Source organism: Dromiciops gliroides, chromosome 2, assembly GCF_019393635.1.
Source record: "Dromiciops gliroides isolate mDroGli1 chromosome 2, mDroGli1.pri, whole genome shotgun sequence".
Taxonomy (NCBI): Eukaryota; Metazoa; Chordata; class Mammalia; order Microbiotheria; family Microbiotheriidae; genus Dromiciops; species Dromiciops gliroides.
The window spans coordinates 328,568,842-328,592,234 of NC_057862.1; positions in this window are offsets into that span (position 1 = coordinate 328,568,842).

The window sequence follows — 23,393 nt, forward strand, 5'->3', positions numbered from 1 at the left end:
ATCTCCCCTTCCCTCATTTAAGAGCTGCTGACTTGGAGTGGCCAGGACTGAGAGTCTAGCTCTGTAAGAGAAGTTTGGTAGTATGGAAGGCATAGTCAGGCAAGGATTCAAATCTAGAGAGAGTAGCCAGGTATAAGGGAAATCATAACTCTTTCTGGTTTGTAATATGTCTGCCTAGAGATCTTCCTGTAGAATCTCAGACTATGACTCAACTATTGTTTAGGTCCACCCACATAAGTCGGTGAAGGGTCCCCTAGATCCCATTTAAGTGCTCAAAGTATTAACACATGTATTAGGTATAGGGAAGACTTTATTCCACCCCATAGAAAAATGCAGAAAATCCCAAAGCCTCACAGAAACCCATAAAAATGCAGGGAAAAAAGGTCTTGGAGGAGTCCATAAGTAATCAGTATAAGTCCATAATCTCTCCCGTGAATCTCACTTTCCACAAGGATGCATGTATTTCCTCAGATTCAGAATGTCACTGTAGTTTAGTCTCACTGGTAAAGAACACAGCGTTGTAATGACTTCTAGCAACCCTCTTTCTATAAATCTAAAATCAATAGGGATCCCATATTAGCCCCCACATTTAGCCTACTGGATACCTTGTTGACCACTAGCCCAGTCCTGATCAACACTAAAAGACAGATATTTGGTAGTCTCATGATCACCTAGGTGGTATGTGCTCTAGTAGGGTGCGTGTGTGCGTGCGTGCGTGTGTGTGTGTGTGTGTGTGTGTGTGTGTGTGTGTGTGAATTTTGGAGGAAATTTAGGATCTTGGAGAATTGCAACTTCTCTCTCTTGATCCCTACTGATCTTCTCAGCTCCACCAGTTTTTCCTGTACCAGAACTCACTCCACTGCCTCTCACCACATGTGCCACCACCTATGGAGATGTAGGCTTAAGCAGGTAAGTTTTTGTGAGTGGCAGTTCTGGTGTCTTCAGTGCAGGTGTGGGTATTGGGTAGATTTACCCAGTTAAACTCAACTTGAGTGCCCATTCACTGGAGAAACCTCTCTCCCTTCATGCTGTATTTCCTTTCATTGTACCCTAGGTAGGTGAGCATGACCAAATGAATTTAATCTCACAAGGATCATTTAACTGTATATAGTCTTTACTCATATATGTAGAATAAAAATAAATAAAATAAAAATGCAACAAAACAAAACTATCATGTGAATTACATGGCTATAGCTTCATCAGGACCTCAGACGCTCTTTTCCAAATCTTGAGGCATGCTATAAATCTGAGTTCTCACAAACAGTTCAGTTATTTAGACTCAGCAGCTTCCTCTCAGCATCTTCCCTCAGGAACAAGAAAACATCCCCATACTTTTCCAATCACCACCTCCAGGAGGATCAGTGTCCAATTGGTTGATGAAACTTGTAGTCCTGGGCAACTCAGCTTGTCTCTGGCTCCTCAAAGACCAGCAATATGGATTCAGATGCTCCTCTGGCCAGTTGTCCTTGATGCTCAATGTTTTGGACCCCTCTCTGACCACTTCTGTCTTATAGCTTGCCTCATGAACCTGCTTCACTCCAGACATGCAGCCTGGCTGTCACAATCTCATCACAGAGAAGACAGCAGGATCAGATGTAGTTTCTCTAAGTGCCAAGGCCATCTTGTCTTTCCTTTGCCTGTCCTTCTTAAGCTCATATGCCAGCCACTCCTAAGGCATTTTGGCCTCATACCTTCAGCTCTTTAGGTATCAGTCGAAACATTATGAGACCAACTTTAAACCTGGGACTGATGCTTCTCAGGTGGAACATGGATAACTTTTATTATGCTTTATCCTTTCCAGCCCTGTAGTGTCATGTAAGCAATGAACACAAGCTTGGACAGACTTTGAGAGATAATGGAAGACAGAAGGGCCTGGGTTCACAAAGAAGCAGAAACGACTGAATGACTGAACAACAGCTATTGATAGCTAGATGAGTAGCCATGGCATAGTCTAAGATCTTTCCCAGTTCTAAAATTCTGAGTTTACATGCAAATACAATTGGGAGCCCTAACACATTGACTTAAACTATTTCTAGGTATATGATCTATTAAGTACATATTAAAAAGTAAGTTTTGATAAGCTGAAGGGCAGAGAGATCTAAGACACTACCTGAAAGACAGAAGGAATTTTGCCAGGAAGAAAAAGGATATGGAAGGAGAAAACTTTGTGCTGAAGATAAACAGATTATTTTGCAATTTTGCCCAAGGATGGCCCCAACCATAGAATTATGTCAATTTAGAGTGGAGCCTCCAGTGGAGTGCTTCATGAATCTGTGCTTGGTTCTGCACTCTTAATTTTTTTCCCCAGTGACTTTGATGAAGGCACAGCTAGTGTGTTCATCAGATTTTAAATGGTATAAAACTCAAGACACAAAGTGACCACAATGGACCACAGTGATATAAGCTAGAAGGATTTTGGCTGGTTAAAACAATGGCCTGAATCTAATAAGACAAATAGAATTTGCATAAATGTTGTCTTACCCTTAGGTCTAAAAAAATCAACTCCATGAGTACAGGATTGAGATGCTCAAACAACAGTTAATGTGATTTTTTTCTTACCAAACTCTAAATTCTATATATGGCAATGGGAGTGAAATGGAAACAATTGCCCAAAACACCATCTTAGCCTTATAGCAAGATGATGTCCAAAATGAGGGAGGTCATAAGCCCCTTGCACTCTTCTCTGGTCAGATCACATTTGGACTCTTGTTTAGTTCTAGGCATCATATGCACATGGCAGAAAGAACATAGACAAATTAGGACACATCCAGAGGAGAGTTAGCAGGACTACAGACCATGCTATATGAAAAGTGGATGAAGAACAAAGGGTGTTTATTCGGGAGAAAAGACTCACAGAGGTTATGAAGGGTGAGATTCGAGTCAGAGGATCCTCAGCCCAAAACCTACCTTTGACCTTGGGTAAGTCACTTAACCTCCATGGACATCTGTTTTTTCATTTGTATGTTACCCTACCAATCTCCACAGGACAGTAAAAATGTGCCTAGGTAAAGGGCATGGATCATCCTGGAAATTAGAAATCTTTTTGGTTTCCAGTGACCTTGAGAGAAGAGATGTCCACAGAGAAAGAGAGGCAACAATGTTGGGTAGAAGGCAGGATAGAGCACTTTCTAGGACACTATTTTGGACTGACCAGTGGGGAGCAGAGAAATGGGTGGTGGTCATTACTCCCCTGATGGAAATAAGCAGAAGAAAATGGAGACTAAGACTGAGACACTGAGAAGAAGAGATGACCAGTTGAGAGTAAAGTATGGATGAATTGGGATTCAAGTTTAAGGACTGATAGATGGCAGATCAGGACAAAATGACAGATGTATGGTCAGTAAGATTTCTAAATCCAGTCCATAGTACATTTTTTTTCCTTCCATTCTTGAATCCGTGAAGCTGCCCTCCAGCTACTTGTCTAACCACTCATTTTCTGTTTCTCCTATGATTTAGGAAGAATAAGAGTGGGGTGAAGAAATCTCTCTTCGTCTCTTTTTCAGCAGCAATCAATGCAATCAGCATTTGGAAACTTTATTCCTTTAATTGCTTACTCACATTTCAGTGTTACCTGAAGCTGCAATTGCTCTCTATATGGCCATTTACCATAATGTTTGGCCAAGAATTTGCATTTAGGGTTTGAGTTGGAGAGGGGAGATTCCTTGTCCCTTCTCCCTCCCACCTCTGATTCTGCACAAGCTGGGATGGGAGAGAGCATTTGCCATTTAAAAATAGTCCAAAATGTGTATAATTTTAGATCCTACTGAAACATTTTCCTTTGGTAGACATATATACACACAGAGATAGAGAGATAGAGAGACACAGAGATAGAGGTTAAAGACAAGGAAATAAGCCAGTAGGTAAGTGGCATAGAGTGTCATGCAACTTTTGCCATTTTTGCTTGAAGGCACTTTGTTACTAGATCTGTTCCATTAGAAAGCAGCCCCAAAACATGGTGGATGAGAAGAAATCTTTCTCTTACTCAGACAGTCTGAAAGGCACAGTCCCTCCATAAGATTCTATTCCCCATCGCACTAAGCCGCCTTGATATTCTTGACCTTTTGTTCTTCTAAATGAATTTTGTTATTATTTTTTCAAGCTTTACAAATAATTCTTTGGTATTTTGATTAGTATGACACTAAATAAGTAAACTCATTTAGGTAGAATTGTCATTTTTATTATATTGGCTTGGTGTTGGCCATGAGCAATCAATATTTCTCCAATTGTTTATATGTCTTTACTTGTATGAAGAGTGTTTTGTAATTGTGTTCCTATAGTTCCTGGATCTGTCTTGGCTATTGGTATTGGATTTCAAATGGCCAGTTCCATGTTGTTGTCAATCTTAACCCAACAGTGATATTTAAGATAGAGGGGAAACCAGAGCCAATTGAAATATTGACTGTCGCTTGCATTGCTCTGTGTTGATAACAACAGTAGATCACCTTTGCTTAGAGCTTTATGATTCACAAAGGAGTTTTTTCACAGCTACTCTAACAAGTAATTAATATTCCTATTTTACAGATTATGAAGCTGAGAATTACAGTCAAATTTGTCTGAAGTCACATAGCTTGTCAATAGCAGAACCAGAACTTCATCTCAGATCTTTTGACTATACTCAGAACTCTTTCACAGTACCTTTCAGTATAAGTGTTATGTTTACCTATGTCTGGGTGTCCAGGTACTGGCTTTATTATTAGACTAGAAAAAAAAGGATACATTTTTGAAATCTGATGAATTCTCAATGTTATCCTTTAAATTTATATACACATACAGCAGAACAAATCTCTTTTGATGAAAATATTCAGTTGTTTTCAACTAAGACTAAACTTAGGTTTCTTATTCATTCATTCAACAAACATTTCTTAAGCATCTACTATGTACAATGCACTAGGCTGGGTATCATGGATACCACATGAGAACTATTCCCTCAATAAAAGATTTCAGAAACATTTCTTTATACAGAAGGAAGTATATTCCTAGAGATCTCATTAGGTAAGTTGCTTTCCTATTAACATATTTTATTAATTATATATTATGAGACCAAAAAGCTAAACAATCATAAAACCGGCAATAAGAAGTAAATATAGTTCCAGGTGACTAATAGATGTTATAAAAGACATAATCAGTAAAATCAATTATATGCATTATTACAATGAAAGGTATGGTTAGCGCTTTAAAAATAATAATTAGGTTATTGGCCAAGAGGAAAAAAACAACCCAGCATACCCTGGAGGCTTGTCTGCAAAGGCTTTCAATGCTGAAATGCCTGGTTTTATTGGCTAGCCAAATTAGTTAGTTTGTTAACTCTGCCAGTGGGGGACGTCCCGTTATACCTGAGTCACTGGGTACTTTTGATCCGGTCATAGATTTCTCTTGTGGAAAAATGTTATTTGGGAACAATGGGTAAATAACATTTGCCTGCTGACTCGAGGTGAGTGTAGCAGCAGAGAAAATGGATGGGAATGAATATGACGATGAGGATGATGATGATAACAGTGTGTATTTGTATATGATTTAAGATCTGATCAAGATTTCTAAAACCCCAGATCAGATCTTAACTTTACTGTTTTCTTTGCAGGTAAAAATATACCATTTAAATCTATGGTAAAGCTAACTTGAAAGTGTCAATAAATAATATATGCAAAGAGGTTTTTTATCAATATATAAAGAAATGTAGAGTTGTGAGGCTGGTGAAAACAAGCATTAGGAGATGTAATGAAGCAAGAATTAGAACAGAGAAGCTCCTCTGGCCATTATAAATGAGAAAGCCAGCTACCTGGAGAAGAGGAAAACTGATGAGTACAGTCTGTTCAGGAGAGAAGGAGGGAAATTTCCCCCAGGAACACATTTCAAATTACTTATTTATGAACTGATGAACTGGGAGACCACCTATCGAGACACCGGAGTAAGCAGTCTGCTGCAGACAGCTACAGAACTCCAGCTAATTGTGCGGCTGTTTTTTGTTATAACTCCTGCCATCCAGCTGGGCTTCTGAGGCAGGAAATTTAGGCTCTGACTAGAAGTTGCACTTTCCCTCCTTCTTGTCGGTATAAATATATACATGTATATTTTAATCCGCTTGAATCGTTCAGCAAGGGCCTGGGAAGCAGCTGCCGCTATTGGTCTGGAGGGAACTGGGGAGGAAAGAAATTTTGCCGAAGATGGGGCTCCTGGGATAAGCCCCCAAAAGAGGGAGAGTAGGGAGGTGGAATGAACTGCAGGTGCTGGCACCCGAGATGAAAAGGCCATGAGAACAGGCCAGGGAAATCTGAATCACAATTAGCTTCAAATGTCCAGAGTGATAGAAATCTCTTCCAATTTGTGGAGCAGTATAGATTGATCCTATGCTCTCTCTGTGGTCAGCGTATGGTCATAAAAAGAGCACTGGACCAGGAATCAGGAGACGTGGGTTCTAGTCTCATCTCTTCAGCCTCCAGTGGCTGGATCTCCATTTCCTCACCTGTCACATGGACACAAGAAGATCTGCTTTTTGTATCTCCAAGGGCTATAAAGAGGTTTTAATAAGATTATGGATATGGATGTGGAAAGGCTTTTAAAAGTATAAAGTGCTCTGTAAATGCAAGGAGTCACTATGACATTCTGGCTGCTTTGGGCCCCCAGTTTGCCTGCTCTGCTTCAATGGATCTGTGGTTTCATTGATGTAGATGTTTTCTCCAGTGATTTAGATCAAAGCCATCCACACCTCGTCTGATATAGCTTTTGTCCCCATCCTCTCCTAGAGGCTCCCCACATAGGTGGGTACAAGGATGTCCCATTTCCTATTCAAGCACTCAAGGTAAAATATATACATATACATATATGTATACACATACAGATATACACCTTCACATACATATACATACAATACACATGTAAATACACATACATATATATGTATATATACATACATATTGCCACACACATTGGATACAAGACAGTTTTTTATTCTACTCCAAAGAAAAGGTAGAAAAATACAAAGGACTCACAGGAGTTTACATGATGCAGAAAAAAATATGCCCTCTGCTGGGGTATTTCTCTTGTTCTCTTGACATTGCATAGATAGAAATGCAGCAAGGGGACTGTCTGTTGATTATCCTGTCCCCAAAGGGATTGTAAGGGATTTAGATATGGAAGTGACCTCAGAGGTCATTTAGTCCAGCATCCTTATATTCCAGATTAGGAAATTGAGGATATTTCTTTAATGTCTTTTTTACACTGATTGTCCTTCACATATTAAAATTTTAAGTTTGTAGTTTGCTTGTACTCACTGAGAATGAATGAATAAATGAATGAATGAATGAATGAATTAAAAATCATTGATTAAGTGCTTGCTATGTGCCAGCCTTTGGATTAAGTGATAGGGACACAAATATACAAGTGAGACAGTCCTCGACCTTATGGAATTTACATTTAGATAGAGGAAGACAAATGTATAGGAATGGTGGCTAGGGAAAGGCATATTTGGAGAATCAGAGGAATGGTGAGTTGATCTCTAGGATAGTCAACTAACATAACCTATCTGGTAACAATGATACCATTGATTTGATTATTATTCCCAGAGCAAGAAAGTAGAAAGCAGAAATGCAGGGTGTGGCAAGGGAAAGAACATGCATGTCAATGACAAGATGGCAAAAACAGTGTTTAATGGGATATGAAGCATGGTTTGATGGCTCCTAGGTAGGAGTTCCAGTTCCAAGTATATTAAATCCTTTAGGTACCTCTGGTAGTTTGAAGGGATCTGGAGGTATTATTCTAGGGGATTAGAAGTGGGGGTATAGGCAGTATGGATGGTAAGATGTCCAGAGTAGATAGCTCTATGGAATGTAAATAGTTTCATAGAGTTGTCTGGGATTTGGGACCAGCACTAGTCACTCACTAATCAAGGCAGTACAGCTTCCTTATGACTCTTTATTGCTCTTCAGGTAATACTCAACCTCAATTCTTCAGGTACTTTGGTATTCTACGACTTGCAACCATACAACACAATAAGAATACTGTCATTTAAAAGATGGGTTTTTGTTTTAGGGAGACATTTGGGGGTCATTAAAAGAACTATGTAATTTTCCAAAGGTAATTTAACCTATCTCCTATTCCACAGCTCATTATCCATTTTCAGTGTCTGTTAAAGACACATGTACTGCTATATTACATGGTTTGTTTATCCAACTTCATTAGTACATCATCTGGACAATAGATATTAGTCATCCCCTTTGTTTTTCCTCTGTGGATAGTGCCTACTATATATATTTATAAAATATGGCAGGGAGACATAGTGGGAAGAACATTGAATTTGGATTCTAGTCTGTGACAGAGCCAGGACTGACTAGATCAGTGCAGAACCCAGAAGTTCTGCAACTTTCCACCAATCACTCTTTTTTGGGTTGCAGTTTTCTTATCAGTAATGAGGAGGTTGTACTATATGATGTCTGTGGACCTTTCTTCTCTGACATTGTAAGACTGTTCATAATGCAGCCAAGTTATGGTGAGCCTTGGAGAAGGAGTAAATGACTCAGATTTTCTCTTTTCTGATGTCTCAGAATTTCTCTTAGTGCAAGTGTATTTCATTTTTAAAGAAATTTTTTGTAGTTGTTATGAACTTGGCAAATGGTAACAAACATGAACATTTGTAAATACAAAAAAAGAAAAAAGAGATTGCATTTGAAACTGTGAATTTCATGTACGGCTTCATTTTTTAAAGGCATATAGTGAATTCAATATGTTAGTTCTAAAGCTGATTCACTTATCTGTGTTGCCTTTGGAACCTCCTTATGATCTTTTCTGTGCATTTCATTTAGATGTTTCACTGATGCTCTTTTTTTCTCTTCCCTTTTTGGTATCAGAGTCACAGTCACAGCATTTTATATGGTGTTTATGGTTTGCTTTTTTTTTTATAAATGCCTAGTTATATCCTTTGATTATATAATAGGGAATGGCCCTTGTTCTTATCTACTTGAAAATATTACCTATATCTTTTGCATATAACTTATTTATTTACTCACTTATCTATTAATCAATCTATATAGTTTTTTGTTTCTGCAAAGACTTTCCCCCAGTTAACTATTTCCTTTATAATTTTAGCTGCATTGATTTTGTTTGTTTAAAAGCTTTTTATTTCCATGAATTCAAAACTAGCTATTTTATTTCCTATGAGCCACTATATCCCTTATTTGAATGAGAACTTTTCCTCTATTTATGCTTGTAAAAAAGTGTCACCTCTTTTTCATATATCTATTCTGTAAAATGGTGTGAGGTATTAGCCTAATAAAATTTCTACCAAACAGTTTCCCAACAGTTTTGGGTGAATAGTGAGTCCTTGGGATCTTTGGCTTTATTGAATAATGTTTATTTGCTTTGAGGTATTAAGTTCCTGATTTGTCTTACTGTTCAACTTTTCTATTTTTTTATATAGTACCAATTTTTTTCTCGCTCTATAAAGAAACCTTTGGTAATTTGATTGGTAGGGCACTGAGCAAATAAATTAATTTAGGTAGTATTGTCATATTTATTATATGACATGGCCCAATCATGAACAATTAATATCTCTTAATTTATTTAGATTTGTCTTTATTTTTGTAAAGAGTGTTTTACAGTTGTATATATGGATATACATAGTATATAGTGAATATAACATATATCATATGGTATATGGAGTGGTATAGTTGTATATAGTGTTTGTAGTATAATTCTTGTGTGTGTGTCTTGAATCCCAAATATTTTAAATATTTTGTAGTTATTTTGAATGGATTTTTTTCTTTCTGTCTTTTTCCACTAGTTTTGTAGGTGTTATTTAAAAAGTCAATAATTTATGTTGGTTACTTTAATGAATTTAATAATTTAAATTAATTTTAATTAAATACCTAACTTTTAGTTTTATCAATTCAATTTTTTTGCTTTCAATTTTGTAAATCTCTTCTTTAATATTCAGGATTTCTATTTTGAGGTTTAATTGGAATTTTTGATTTATTATTTTTCTTCTTTTTGTTGTTGCATGCCCAATTCACTGATATGTTCTTTCTCTCTCTTTTTGATTAATAGAGATATAGAGATATACATTTCACCTAAGGAAAATTTAAGCTTCCTCCTTAGCTTTGTGACCCTTGGTAGTCACATGGTTCTTAATTCCTTCATCTCTAATATTAAAAAAAACAATAACACCAGTAATACCTTATATTTGTATAGTGCTTCATAGTTTTCAAAGTACATTAATGTATATTGTCTTGTTTGAGCCTTACAACAGCTCAATGAAGTAGACAGGATATTATTATTATTAAGTATTAGTAAATATAAATGTATTAATTATTATTAAAAGTTATAAAAACAATACATTAGGTATTATTGTCCCTGTTTTACAAGTGAACAACCTGAGGCCCAGAGAGGTTAATTGAATTGTTTGTGATGACAAGTACTAGAACCTAAGTCTCCTGACTCCAGACCAATGATTTTTCTACATTATTCATGGAGAGAAAAGTTTGGAGGGTCACATTCAGTCTTTTTTTAAAAAAATATTTATAATTTTTACCTTCTGTTTTTAGATAGGTTTGAGGTTGAAAGCTTCTGTGGTATCCCCCTTTGCCGTGCGAATACCCAAAGAATCCATGATTTTACCATCATGGATAATTGCCATGGTAGAAACTCCTCCAGTTGAATGTGAGTTCCTTGAGAGTAGGGACTGTATTCCCCATGTTTACTACCAAGTTGGTACTTAAAAAATGCTTGTTAAAGGGAATTGGATGCAGATTCCTACTGAACTATGACTTAGTAGACAAAACTAAGGGAATTATCCAGAAAGCAGAGAAGTTAAGTGATTTGTCCAGGTTCATATAGCTAAGTAGTATTAGATGAATTTGAACCCAGGTCTTCTTGGCTTCAAGATCATAGTCAGGTCTACAATTCTGTGTAGTTTCTGATCTGACATTATTTAATTCCTTAGTTGCATTAATAATAACATGTGATATGCTTTTAGAGGTAGAAACAGAATTGGACAACTGAACCTTTTTTTTTTTTTGTATCTGACATAAACTTACTTGGGTTTGGATTCCATCACAGGTAAATCTAATGCTATGAGAAAACTATGATATGACTTGCACACAACAGAGAGGAAGGATCACTAGACCAGCAATTGGGGCCCATCATAGTGCTTTACACACAGTAGGTACAATGAATATCGGACCAAATGGAATTGAACTGAAGAGAATAGACTTAGGTTCCTGTCCAGTCCTTATCACTAATTAGCTTTAAGTTGCTTCACCCCTCATTTATCCTAATTTATAAAATGGGGACCTGATATTTGTTCTTCTTGACTACAACATATGTTTGAAGGATTAAAGCTTAGACTTACATCATAGAACTTTGTCAAAATACTTTGTTCACAACTATCTAGTGAGGCAGGTGGTACATGTACTATCTTCTTCATTTTACAAATGAGGAAACTGAGACTAAGAGAAACTAAATGACTTGCTTAGGGCCATACAGCTAGTAAAAACCAGAGCCAGGGCTGCATAGCAGGTCTGGAATTCAATCACTAATTTTAGAGGAGTGCTCTTTCTAATGCATATGGATTCTAATGTATATTTCAAAAGCATAAAGCACTATAAAAACATAAGGCAATTTTATTCAAAATGGATTTGGAAGCTTTTTAAAAAAAAAACCTGACATTGACCAAAACAATTTTCAGAGCAAGAAAATGTTTCTATGGACAGACCCATCTACACAATGAAATTGTTATAGTCAGTAGGCCTACCTCCTCTGTCTCTGAGTAAGCTGTAAATCCCCAGGTGCTAAAGGATGCTTAAGGTTAATCACTGCTTTCCTCAAACCAACATTCACCACATTTTGATTCACAGAGAGCTATGGGGTTAGCCTCACCTGTCAATCAATTCAAACCACTAGCCAATCAGATAACAAACACAGAAACCTGGATCAGAGCTGGTGTGTGGGGGAGGGGTTGGTGACATTGACCTAACTGGCTTGGTTGTCTTACTGGGACAGATAAAATGTGGAATTAGTAGATTTAGTAAAAAATGAACCTGAAAGTCTTAGCCATGAGAGCATAGGTTTGTAGCTAAGGGAACCCTTAGAGGCCATCTAAGTTACACCTCTCCCTTTACATATGAAGAAACAGACCCATATGACTTGTCCATAATCAGTCATTTAATAAGCAACCGAGATGAGATTTGAACCCTGACCCTCTCACTCCAAAACTATTGCTGTTTCCATAGAATGACACCACATCTCTGCTTTGTTTTGTTGTTTTATTTTTAACCTTCTAAAATTTTCTGAGACTGGCAGGTGAATATAATTACAGCTTCAAAAGAAGAATTAGGAATCATTCACTTCCCAAGAACACAGAGGGGAGTGGTCAAGTAGCACCTGTAAGGGGAGTTTACAGCTCCATCAGAATCAAGGTAAGGGCAGGGTTCTCTTCATTTGCCAGAATCAATCCCTTCCCCATCAGATGCCACTCGACACATTTTCATGTTGCTGATTCATTTCTTTGAATCAATACAATGGGGCAGGAAGGCTGGGCTTTTGTGAGTGTTGATTGTTTAAACATCCGTTTGATGGCTCTCTGTGGCCTCTAAGATGGAAGGACCTCATCTGCAGACCTGAATTTGGCCCAGTGCCTCTTGGCATACCCTGCCTGTCAAATCTGCTCAGAGTGGCTAAGAGCTCTATGAGAACCTAGATTCTTTAAAAAATAAATTAATTTCTTCCAAAGATTGTAGTGTCTGAGTATGTGTTTGTGTGTGTCTCTGTGTCTGTGTCTGTGTCTGTGTGTATGCACCTAAGTTAAAAACGTGTGAGGTAGCAATGCTGACAGGATAGTTTAATTTAGCTCTTGCCAAGATTAAGGGGTTGTCAGACAAATATCATGGGAGACTGAGGGATTGCTTGGGAAAGTCATTTTGAATTGCTAACTAATAGGTATCTGACTCTTCAGTGGGCATGAGTTCCTTTGTTTCTTAGGACTGACAAGAGGTAATAACCAAGGGCTATGCCCTCTGAATATTCTTCAAGGGATTTTTATGCCAATCACTGAGATTCTTCCAGTGGATGGGCTGTATGCCAACAAATGTCCCAGCTTCATCCCTTCTATCTCCATTCCAGGTAGGCACTCCCACTTATTTCCATTTGTGAGCCCTGGGCCAGCTTGATTTGGGAATTATTTCCTTCTTTCACAGGGGTGCCTGAGCTACAGTAAGGGATTGGCACCGCATCAGGCAGCTAGTTCAGATTCTTTGATTCCTTGCCTAGATTCTGACCCCTTGTTTCCCAGTTTTTCAGATTGGTTACTTGATCCCTCCCCCTCCTATTCTTTCCCTTCACTCCCTACCTGATCCTCTTCTCTAGTATCCTCATCTGGCCTTCTGGTTTCTGCTATATGCTTATGCAGATTCTGGATCCATGCCTGACTCTGTCCTGTGAAACATATTCAATCATTTAACCCTTGCTTGTTTCCTTAGACTTAAAAACTGGCTTCATTTTCAGTACCAGTACATGCCCCCACTTTGGACTCTCTTCTGATCCTTCCAAACTTCCTCCAACCACTGATTTATTGCTCACTTAATATCTGGTCCCCCCTTTTCACCCAGTCCTGGCTTGCTCTGTGCCCACAACTCTTTTACTACAGGTATAGTATTTATTAAGACAAGCCACTTCTAGTCAGATAAATTTCTTAATTTTTTTCTTTGAATAAATATTTTAAGGGCCTGCTATGTGTAGGGGACCATATAGGATGCAAAGAAATATAAGATATTACTAGACCTTTAGGAGATTGTAAAGTAATAAGGTATTTGAGGCTGGCACAGCAATAAATATTTTAGAAAGTAATATAGAATAAAGACTATGTTAGTAGTATAAGCAATGTGTCATGCCAGATGTAACATAGACTATTTCCCCGGTTGGCTCAGTTGATTAAGGTGTGGTGTTAATAAGAGTCAGGTCAAGTATTTGGTTCTCATTTTGGCCATTTTTAGCCTTGTTCTTTTCTATTGCCTTGGGTTGAATTTTTTTTTTTATTTCTTTAAGATTAGACATCCTTGTCTTGTCTGAGCTGGTTGTACAAGAGCCATCTGTCAATTTATCACCCACTTCCACTCCCTGAAATTAGTATATTTCTCTGACCTAAGGACACACATGTGGCACCGTAATGGCTTAACAACTGGGCCCTGATGCTAAGCAACTGGTAAACATAACAAGGGGTTGCCCATATGATCTTTGCACTTAGAGAATCTGATGGATTGGACTCCATTTATACAGGAGCCAGTAGTGAAGGTAATTATTATTCAATAGCCTTCAAACTCATCTCCCAGCTTCAAGTCTCTCCCTGCTGTCCACTCCATCTTTTGCTCAGCTGCTAAGGTGATTTTTCTAAATCATAGATTTTACCACAGCATCATTCTTCTTGAGGTGCTCCAGTGGCTTTCTATTACCTCCAGGATCAAATTCCTCTGGCTTTTGAAGCAACTGAGTGACATAGTGGATAGAACACTGGATGTAGAAGGTGGAAAACCTGGGTTCAAATCTTGTCTCAGACACTTTCTAGCTGCATGTTTCCTGGGCAAAATCACTTCTTCTATCTCTAGCCTCATCTTCCTCATAAGTTGGGTTAATAGTAGTACCTACCTTACCAGGCTGCTGTGAGGATAAAATGAGACAACATCTGTAAAATGCTCTGTAAACCTTTGAGTGCTATAGAAATGCTAACTATTGTTATTAAAAGCTCTTCATAACCTGGTCCCTTCCTGCCTTTCTCCTCTTCTTACATTATACTTCTTTCTATACAATCTACACCCCCTATGTCTGAAATGCTCTGCCTCTTCCTCTATTACCTCTCGGTTTCCTTGGCATCTTGACAGGTGAAATTCTACTTTTCTTGATCTCCCCTTGACACTCCAGCTGTTGATACCTTCCCATTCTAGATTTCCTTCATATCCTTCCCATATAGTTTGCATGTACCTAAATATTTACATATTGCCTCTCCCATTAGAATATATATATATATATATATTCATTGAGAGTAGGAACTGTAGTATTTTTTGTTGCTGTTTTTTTTCTCTTTTTTATCCTCAGTACTTCATGCAGGGCCTGATGCATGGTAAACACTTAATGGTTGTTGACTTAATGACAATTTCTTTAATGTCATCTTGATATAATCACGAATATAATTTATCTGAATATAATCTGCTGAGTATTGGTATAAAGTGTTAAGTATTCTCCAGTGTTGTGAAAGATGTTCTGCAGAGTTCAAACAATAGAATTCTCTATTGATGGTGAGATTCTTCAAGTACTGATATTCACAAACAATCTTGTACTAATTTGATTAAGCCCCAAAACATCACAAAACCTCATCAGTGGGATTCATGGGATGTGAAAGGTAGTAGTTACCATTAACACTGGGGAAAAATAAAACTAGATGATAAACATGTTTCTTGTATTACTATATAAAACTGGACAGAGAACCTGTCATTAGTCTATACATAAATATATTTCTTGGACAGGTGTTGCAGATGGACAATGAGATAGGCCTCAAGTTAAGTATTAGGAAGAGACTAGGCCAGAGTGTATTTGTGAGGCTTTATTATTCTTTCAATGATCCTATACTAATTTTTTCCAATTTCTATCTCTTTAACACCAGCAATCTCTTTTGATGCTATATAGTTAGATATTATTTAATGGTAGAAAAATAAAAATTATGAATATACAAAAAGACATGGTGGATGTAAATAAGTTGTAACAGACTGCTAATATGCCCTATTCAGTAGAGAAGTGAATGAAAGTTACCATCAAGGATATTTATGACTGGGAAATAAGGTGGCCCAGTCATATAATGAAAATGAGAAGTAAGAGTTGAATAGCTTGAGTACTATGTTGATATCCCTAATATAATTAAGAAACCAGAAGAAGACCTGAAGTGAGTTGGGCAGCCATGGAAAGATGTGAATAAGACTCACATGAATGAGTTGCAATCTGTAACAATATAGGAATCTCCCACTCCAAATGAAATCATGAATCCTTCAATAGAGCAAAGAAGATTTTAATGAGCATATATAATCATGAAAATACAGATTGTTATTAGCATCATAACCTACTGGTGATCTTATTTCTCTGGCCATAATGAAACAATAGAATTACAAAGGAAGGCTTGTTTTTACCTAGACCTTAGTGTCTTGAACCATTGTAATGAATGACAAGAAATGTTAACTTACACTCTATTTACCCACAGAAAGATATTAATATAACACTGTTTTAGTGTCATCAATGCAGCAGTAATTCATGATCCTGACAACAGAGCAATGTTTTGTATGTGTTTCACCATTGAGAAAACCTGAATTTGAAGCCAAAGCTGACAGAATAAAAATAGGAGCAGTAAAACAACAAACACTCTTTTTTTCCATTTCCAGCCCTAACATGCATAATCATACAATCTTGAGAATCATAGACCATAGTGAAGCATGGTGATGGAGAAGTATCTCATAATATATCTCTTCCCGATTGTCTCCATCCAACTGGACTTATAGTTTATTCTTTAAACAATTTTTTCTTTTAAATTAATAAACATTTTTTCTCCCTCTCCCCTCCCAATCTGAAGAAAAAAGAAAAATACAGTTCCTGTAACAGATATGCTTAGTCAAACAAAACACATTCCCACATTAGTCATGTCCAAAAATGTATGTCACATTCTGCATTTTGTGTCCATCACCTTTATGTTAGGAGAGGGGCAGAATGTTTTCATCATCAGGCCTTTGGAAATATGGTTAGTTACTACATTGATCTGAGTTCTTAATGAAGTTATGTTTTCAAAAGGGTATGGGGCTGTATATAAACAGGCAGGCCAGTAATCAGGATATAACCTGAAAAATGCTCAGGAAAGTAAACAGCTGGTCAAATCCAGCTATTCTCTTCCCATCTCTCATTTTTTCCCCCATTTTCATATTTTATATATTTCCTATAACTATCATAGTGATTAAAATTTTTTAAATTAATATAACTTTATTTTCTTTCCCTCTCATCCTTGAAAAAGGAAAATAAAACCTTTGTAACAAATATGCATAGTTAAACAAAATATATTCCCATATTGAATATAACCAGAAATGCACATCTCCTTCTTCACATTTAGTCTATCACCTCTTTGCCAGAAGGTGGGCAGTATGTCACATCATGGATTCTCTGCAATCATTACAATGTAATATAAAAAAGATCAGAATTTCATTTATCTGAATTCTTAAGACTTTCAAAATTGTTCATTTTTACAATGATGTTGTTATTGTATGATTTATTCTCCTGATTCTTTGCATTTCACTGCATCAGTTCATACAAGTTTTCCTAGGTTTCTCTGAAGGTATTCCTTTCATAAGTTCTTATAATACAATACTGTTTCACTACATTAATATGCTGTACTTCATTCAGTCTTTCCCTAACTGATGAATAGTTCCTTGATGCCTAGTTCTTTGCCACCACAAAAAGAGTTGCTATAGATATTTTTGTATACACAGGATCTTTTCTTCTTTCTTTGATCTCTCTAGAGTTATTGGCCTATTAGTAGTATCACTAAGTTAGAGGAAATGCACAATTCAGTAACTTCTTGGGCACAGCTACAAATTGCTTTCCAGAATATGTCCAGCTCCTTTTAAAAATAATAATAAAAATTTTTATTTAAAATTTTGAGTTCCCAATTCTATCCCTCTTTCCCTTCCTTTCCTCCCCCTCCCTGAGGTGAGAAAGCAATCAGATATAGGTTATAAATGTGCAATTATGTAAAAGAAAACATGAATAAAATAAAACAAATGAAAGAAATTGAAAAATAGTTTCCTTCCATCTGCATTCAATCACTATCAGTTCTTTCTTTGGAGGTGGATAGTATGGTTTATCATTAGTGCTTTAGGATTGTCTTAGATCCTTGTATTACTGAGAATAGTTGTCATTTACAGTTCTTCATCAAACAATATTGCTGTCACTGTGCACAATGTTCTCTTGGTTCTGCTCACTTCACTATACATCAGTTCACATAAGTCTCTCCAGGCCTTTCTGAAATTGTCTGGCTTGTCATTTTTATAGCACAATAATATTCCATCACAATCATATACCTTAGTTTGTTTACCCATTCCCCAATTGATGGGCATTCCTTTGCTTTCCAACTCTTAACCACCACAAAAAGAGCTGCCATATAAATAGATCTTTTTCTCTTTTGGGGGGGATGTCTTTGGGATATAAACCTAGTGGTAGTATTATTGTTGGATAAAAGGGTATGCCCAATTTTATAGCCCTTTTGGCATAGTTTCAAATTGTTCTCCAGAATGGTGGGATCTGTTCACAACTCCAACAGTGGATTAGCATCCCAGTTTTCCCACAATCCCTCAAACAACCAATATTTTCCTTTTTTGTTATATTTACCACTCTGATACTATGAGGTGATACCTCAGAGTTGTTTTAATTTTCATTTCTCTGATCAATAGTGATTTAGAGCTTTTGATTCATATGACTATAGATAGCTTTGATTTCTTTGTTTGAAAACTGTCTGTTCCTATCCTTTGACCATTTATCAATTGGGGAATGACTTGTATTTTTATAAATTTGACTCAGTTCTCCATATATTTGAGAAATGAGGCCTTTATCAGAGATACTTATTTCAAAATATTTTTCTCAGCTTTTTGCTTTCCTTATAATGTTGGTTATATTAGTTTTGTTTGTGCAAAAGCTTTTTAATTTTATGTAATCAAAATTATCTATTTCATATTTTGTAGTGTTCTCTAAATCTTCTTTGGTCCTAAATTCTTTTCATATCTATAAATCTGACAGATAAACTATTCCATGCTCTCTTTTGTTTTTGTGTTTCCATGTTCTCTTAATTTGCTTATGGTATTACCCTTTATGTGTAAATCATGTTGCCATTTTGGTCTTATTTTAGTATATGGTATGAGATGTTGGTCTGTGCCTAGTGTCTGCCATACCATTTTTCAGTTTTCCCAGCAGTTTTTATTAAATAATGAATTGTTGTTCCAAAAGCTTGGATCATTGGGTTTATTATATACTTGATTACTATAGTCATTTGTGGTAGTGTAATTTGTACTTATTCTATTCCACTGATCCACCTCTTTATTTCTTAGCCAGTACTGGATTGTTTTGATAATCACTGCTTTATAATATAGTTTGAGATCTGGTACAGCTAAATCACCTTCTTTCACATTTATTTTCTTTGATTCCTTTGATATCCTTGAGCTTTTGTTCTTCCAGATAAATTTTGTTATTTTTTCTAGATCTATAAAATATTTTTGATAGTTTGATCAGTATGGCACTAAATAAATAAATTAACTTAGGTAAGATTGTCATTGTTATTATATTATATGGCCAGCTTCTTTCTAAAGCTGGGCAGTGATACTTGGAGAAATGAATTAAAAAAGGACAAACAGTGGGTCCCATATGGCTGCAGCAAGCATGTTCTACATTTCATGATGAGCTTGTTCCCTAACTCTTTGCTTGGAGAACTAAGCTCATTGACATTCAAATTAACACTACATATTTCTTTACATTCCGTTCCAACATTCTTTGACTTTTTATAGTTGATATATTTGTTCAATTATAGGCCACCCTGGAAAGTGGGCATTTGGAATCATTTGCTATGCTTATATGGCAGCTGGATGGTACAGTGTATAGAGTAACATAGAGTCAGGAAGACTCGTGTTCAAATCTAGTTTTAGACACTTACTTATTGTGTGACCCTGGGTAAATCACTTAATCCCATTTGCTTCAGTTTCCTCATCTGTAAAATGATCTGGAGAAGGAAATGGCAAACCACTCCAGTATCTGCCAAGAAAATCCCAAATGGGGTCATGAAGAATCAGACATGACTGAAACGACTGAACACCATCACTATGCTTAAGCCATATTTTAGTTCTAGAATTACAGAAAGAAGCTAATATCCATCAGGAATCAGCAAATTAGGAGACAGGGAATGTGCTGATACTTCTGTTTTCAATATGGCGATTTGTGTATTTAACCAATGACTGTTATTCTCTTTAAAGGCTGGTAATATATCAAAATGTCTTTGATGAATTTAGCACCAAGGTAAACATTAACAGATTCCTTCATTAAGCAATTATTGGATGCCCAATGTTAGTGCTTTGAGAATAATGACCATTTCATTTTGAAATATTTGTACCCCTAGTGCCTAGCATAGTGCCTGGCATATAGTAGGCCCTTAATAAATGTTTGTTGAGGGGGCAGCTAGGTGGCACAGTGGATAAAGCACCAGCCCTGGATTCAGGAGGACCTGAGTTTAAGTCTGGCCTCAGACACTTGACGCTTACTAGCTGTGTGACCCTGGGCAAGTCACTTAACCCTCATTGCCCTGCCCCCCCCCCATGTTTGTTGATTGATCGATTCTAGGAACTCTCTTATGTGCTGGGAGTGGGGATGAGGGAAGTCAAAATAAAACAACTTGTGCATCAAATCTATTGATGGAACAGATGACAGGATTATAGATATAAAGTGGGAATGGACCTTAGAAGTCATCTAGTCTAACTCCTTCATTTTACAGGTAAGGAAACTGAGGTTTAGAGAAATTAAAAACCTTGCTATAAAACACACAAACAATAGCTAGGATTTGTAATAAGGTGCTGTGACTCCAAGTTTAGCACTCCAAGCTCAGGGGATGTTTCTGGAGCACGATATGAATCTGGCACTTCAACCATGATCCTCTAGGTATGTTAACCATGGGGAAAAAAAAAAGAAAAAAAGATGATACCAGTTTAACACATTTTTAAGTCCTGCTTAATAAAAATGGTTAAATTAACAAATTCCTAGAGAGAATTTAAGGCAGAGTTTATCCATATGCTAGTTCTTTATGATGCAGCAGCTAGTGGTGCAGTGGATAGAGTGGTAGGCCTGGAATCAGGAAGACCTGAGTTCAAATCTAGTCTCAAACACTTCCTAGCTGTGTGATCCTGGGCAAGTCACTTAACCCCATTTGCCTCAGTTTCCTCATCTATAAAATGAGCTGGACGAGGAAATGGCAAACCCCTCCAGGATCTTTGGCAAGGGAACATCAAATGGGTTCACAGAGAGTTAGATAGGACTGAAAAACAATTGAACAACAATAAATGCTTGTTGATTTGACTTGCTCTTTGCAAAGAAGGAGTTGGCATCTGCCCATGTAGTGTGATCATGATTTGAGGACATGTACTATCTTGCCACGGTGACTAAACTTCTTAACACGGTCATTTTTTTTTTACTTAAGATATTGAAGATCCATATTCAAATGCATTTTTTTTTTCTTTTTGGAAACTGGATTTCCCTATCTTGGCTAAACTTGAAGTGCAACAACTATGGGCTATCACCCCTGCTGAGGCAGGAGTGGGAGAGAGGTGCTCACCATTTTAGTGAACATTCAGTTGTTTCTGAATATTTGCAGAATATTACATAGTAATTAGAAAGCTGGCCTTGGAACTAGGAAGTAGTTGTTGTTCATGTGTTTGTCAGGGGTATTGTGAGGCTCAAGAGAGATAATGGATATAAAGCACTTTGCAAACCTTAAAGTGCTATATAAAACCATTAGTTGTTGTTCTTGGTTATTAGGCTCTAATTATCAGGCTCCCAGTCTAATGTTTCCTTGAATCTTCACCTGTACCAAAGATTCTGAGCTCAAGCAATGTTTATAAAGCAATACAGGGATGTGCTGGGAAATGTTTAACAAGGAGGATAGGGAAGATGTATTTACACTTTTCAGTTTAATCTCCATCATTACCATTTTCTTTAGTCTAGATTATCAACAAAACTATAAATCAAACCCTAATTTGCAGTGATTGTTTTTTGATGCACAAATGCTCATATTGAAAATTTAATGATTTGTGGCAAGCCAGCACACCTTTGTTTTAAGTCCTGCCTATGACACATGCTGGCCACATGACCCTAGGCAAGACATTTAACTTCTCAGTAATCTAGGACCTATCTTCTTCTTCTTCTTCCTCTTCTTTTTTTGCGGGGCAGTGAAGGTTAAGCAACTTGTTCAGGGTCACACAGCTAGTAAATGTCAAGTGTCTAAGGCAGGATTTGAACTGAGGTGGGGCTTTATCCACTGTTCCACCGAGCTGCCATCTAGGACCTAGCTTCTTAAATTTTGGGGTACAACCCCATATGGGGTTGGATAACTGAATGTGGAGGGTCGACAAAAATTTGGCAACAGTAAGAAATTATGTATACCTATTTTATATACCTATATACCCAAAGTCTTGTAAACATTTCTCTGGTGAAAAGGGGTTGAGTGGAAAAAGTTTAAGAAGTCCTGCCCTAGGTAACCTTCTAAGACTCCATCTTATAGGTAGGTGGTGCTTACCTGCAGTGCTGGAGAGACTTTCATTATCCAGAGAGTTCTATTTGTCAATGAAATCACAAGGCCAGCCTCTAGTGTTCTCTCTTATGAACATTAGCCAGCCATTGGATTTTAGCCATCAATTGGACATTAGCTATGTAAGCTTACCATTTATACTTGTGGGGTGTATATATGTGTGGGGGGGTATATTGGCTTGAATGTAAGTCACATTTCCCTCTAAAATCTGCCTTGTAGAAAGCATGAGTACAAACTAGAATTGGTATTATTTTTCAGTTTATATTTCTACACATTTTTTCTTCAAAGAAGATCTTATCTTAGAGATGTTTTCCTATATGTAGGGGTGGTCTATATTTATATCAATATGGCATCTATGGAATCCACTACTTCCTTAGTGTATACTGGGAAAAGAGCTAGGTGTTAACAGACCTGGGTCCTGCCATTTAGCATCTATGCGACCTTGGACAAATTACTTAACCTCTTTGTTTCTCAATTTCCTAATCTATAAAATGAGGGTGCTGAAACCTGTAAAGTCCCTTCCAGCTCTAAATGAATGATTCCTATGGGACTAGGACAATTTGCTCATATGAGGGAAGAGAGAATGAGGGGTGGGGGTTGATTTGTCCAAGGTCACATAACTGATTAGCAGCATATACAAACGTATCTGTCCACCGAATCACATGCTTACCTTCTAAATCAAATCAATTTAAGTCAATAGTATGTATTAAGTACTTATTATGTGCCAAGCATGACATACATATATAAGCAGAAGAAAAGATAGTCCCTGTCCTCAAAGAGCTTACATTCAAGTGGGGGAAGACAACACATTAAAAAGAAGTTGAAAAAGGAAAGAGGGGGAAAAGGTACTGCTCAAAGACATGGTGGTAAAAGAAGTCGAAAGATCAAGGAATGGAACCCAGAGAGGCATGAAAGAATGAGTATAGCTAGCCTGGAAGTCATAGGAGGAACTGACCAATTGGAGGAAGGGAGCCGTGGGATGGAGTGATCTTCTAGAATGAAAAGGTTGGCTGTGGTGGAGTGATCTACTAGGGTGAGAAAGGTTCTAGGT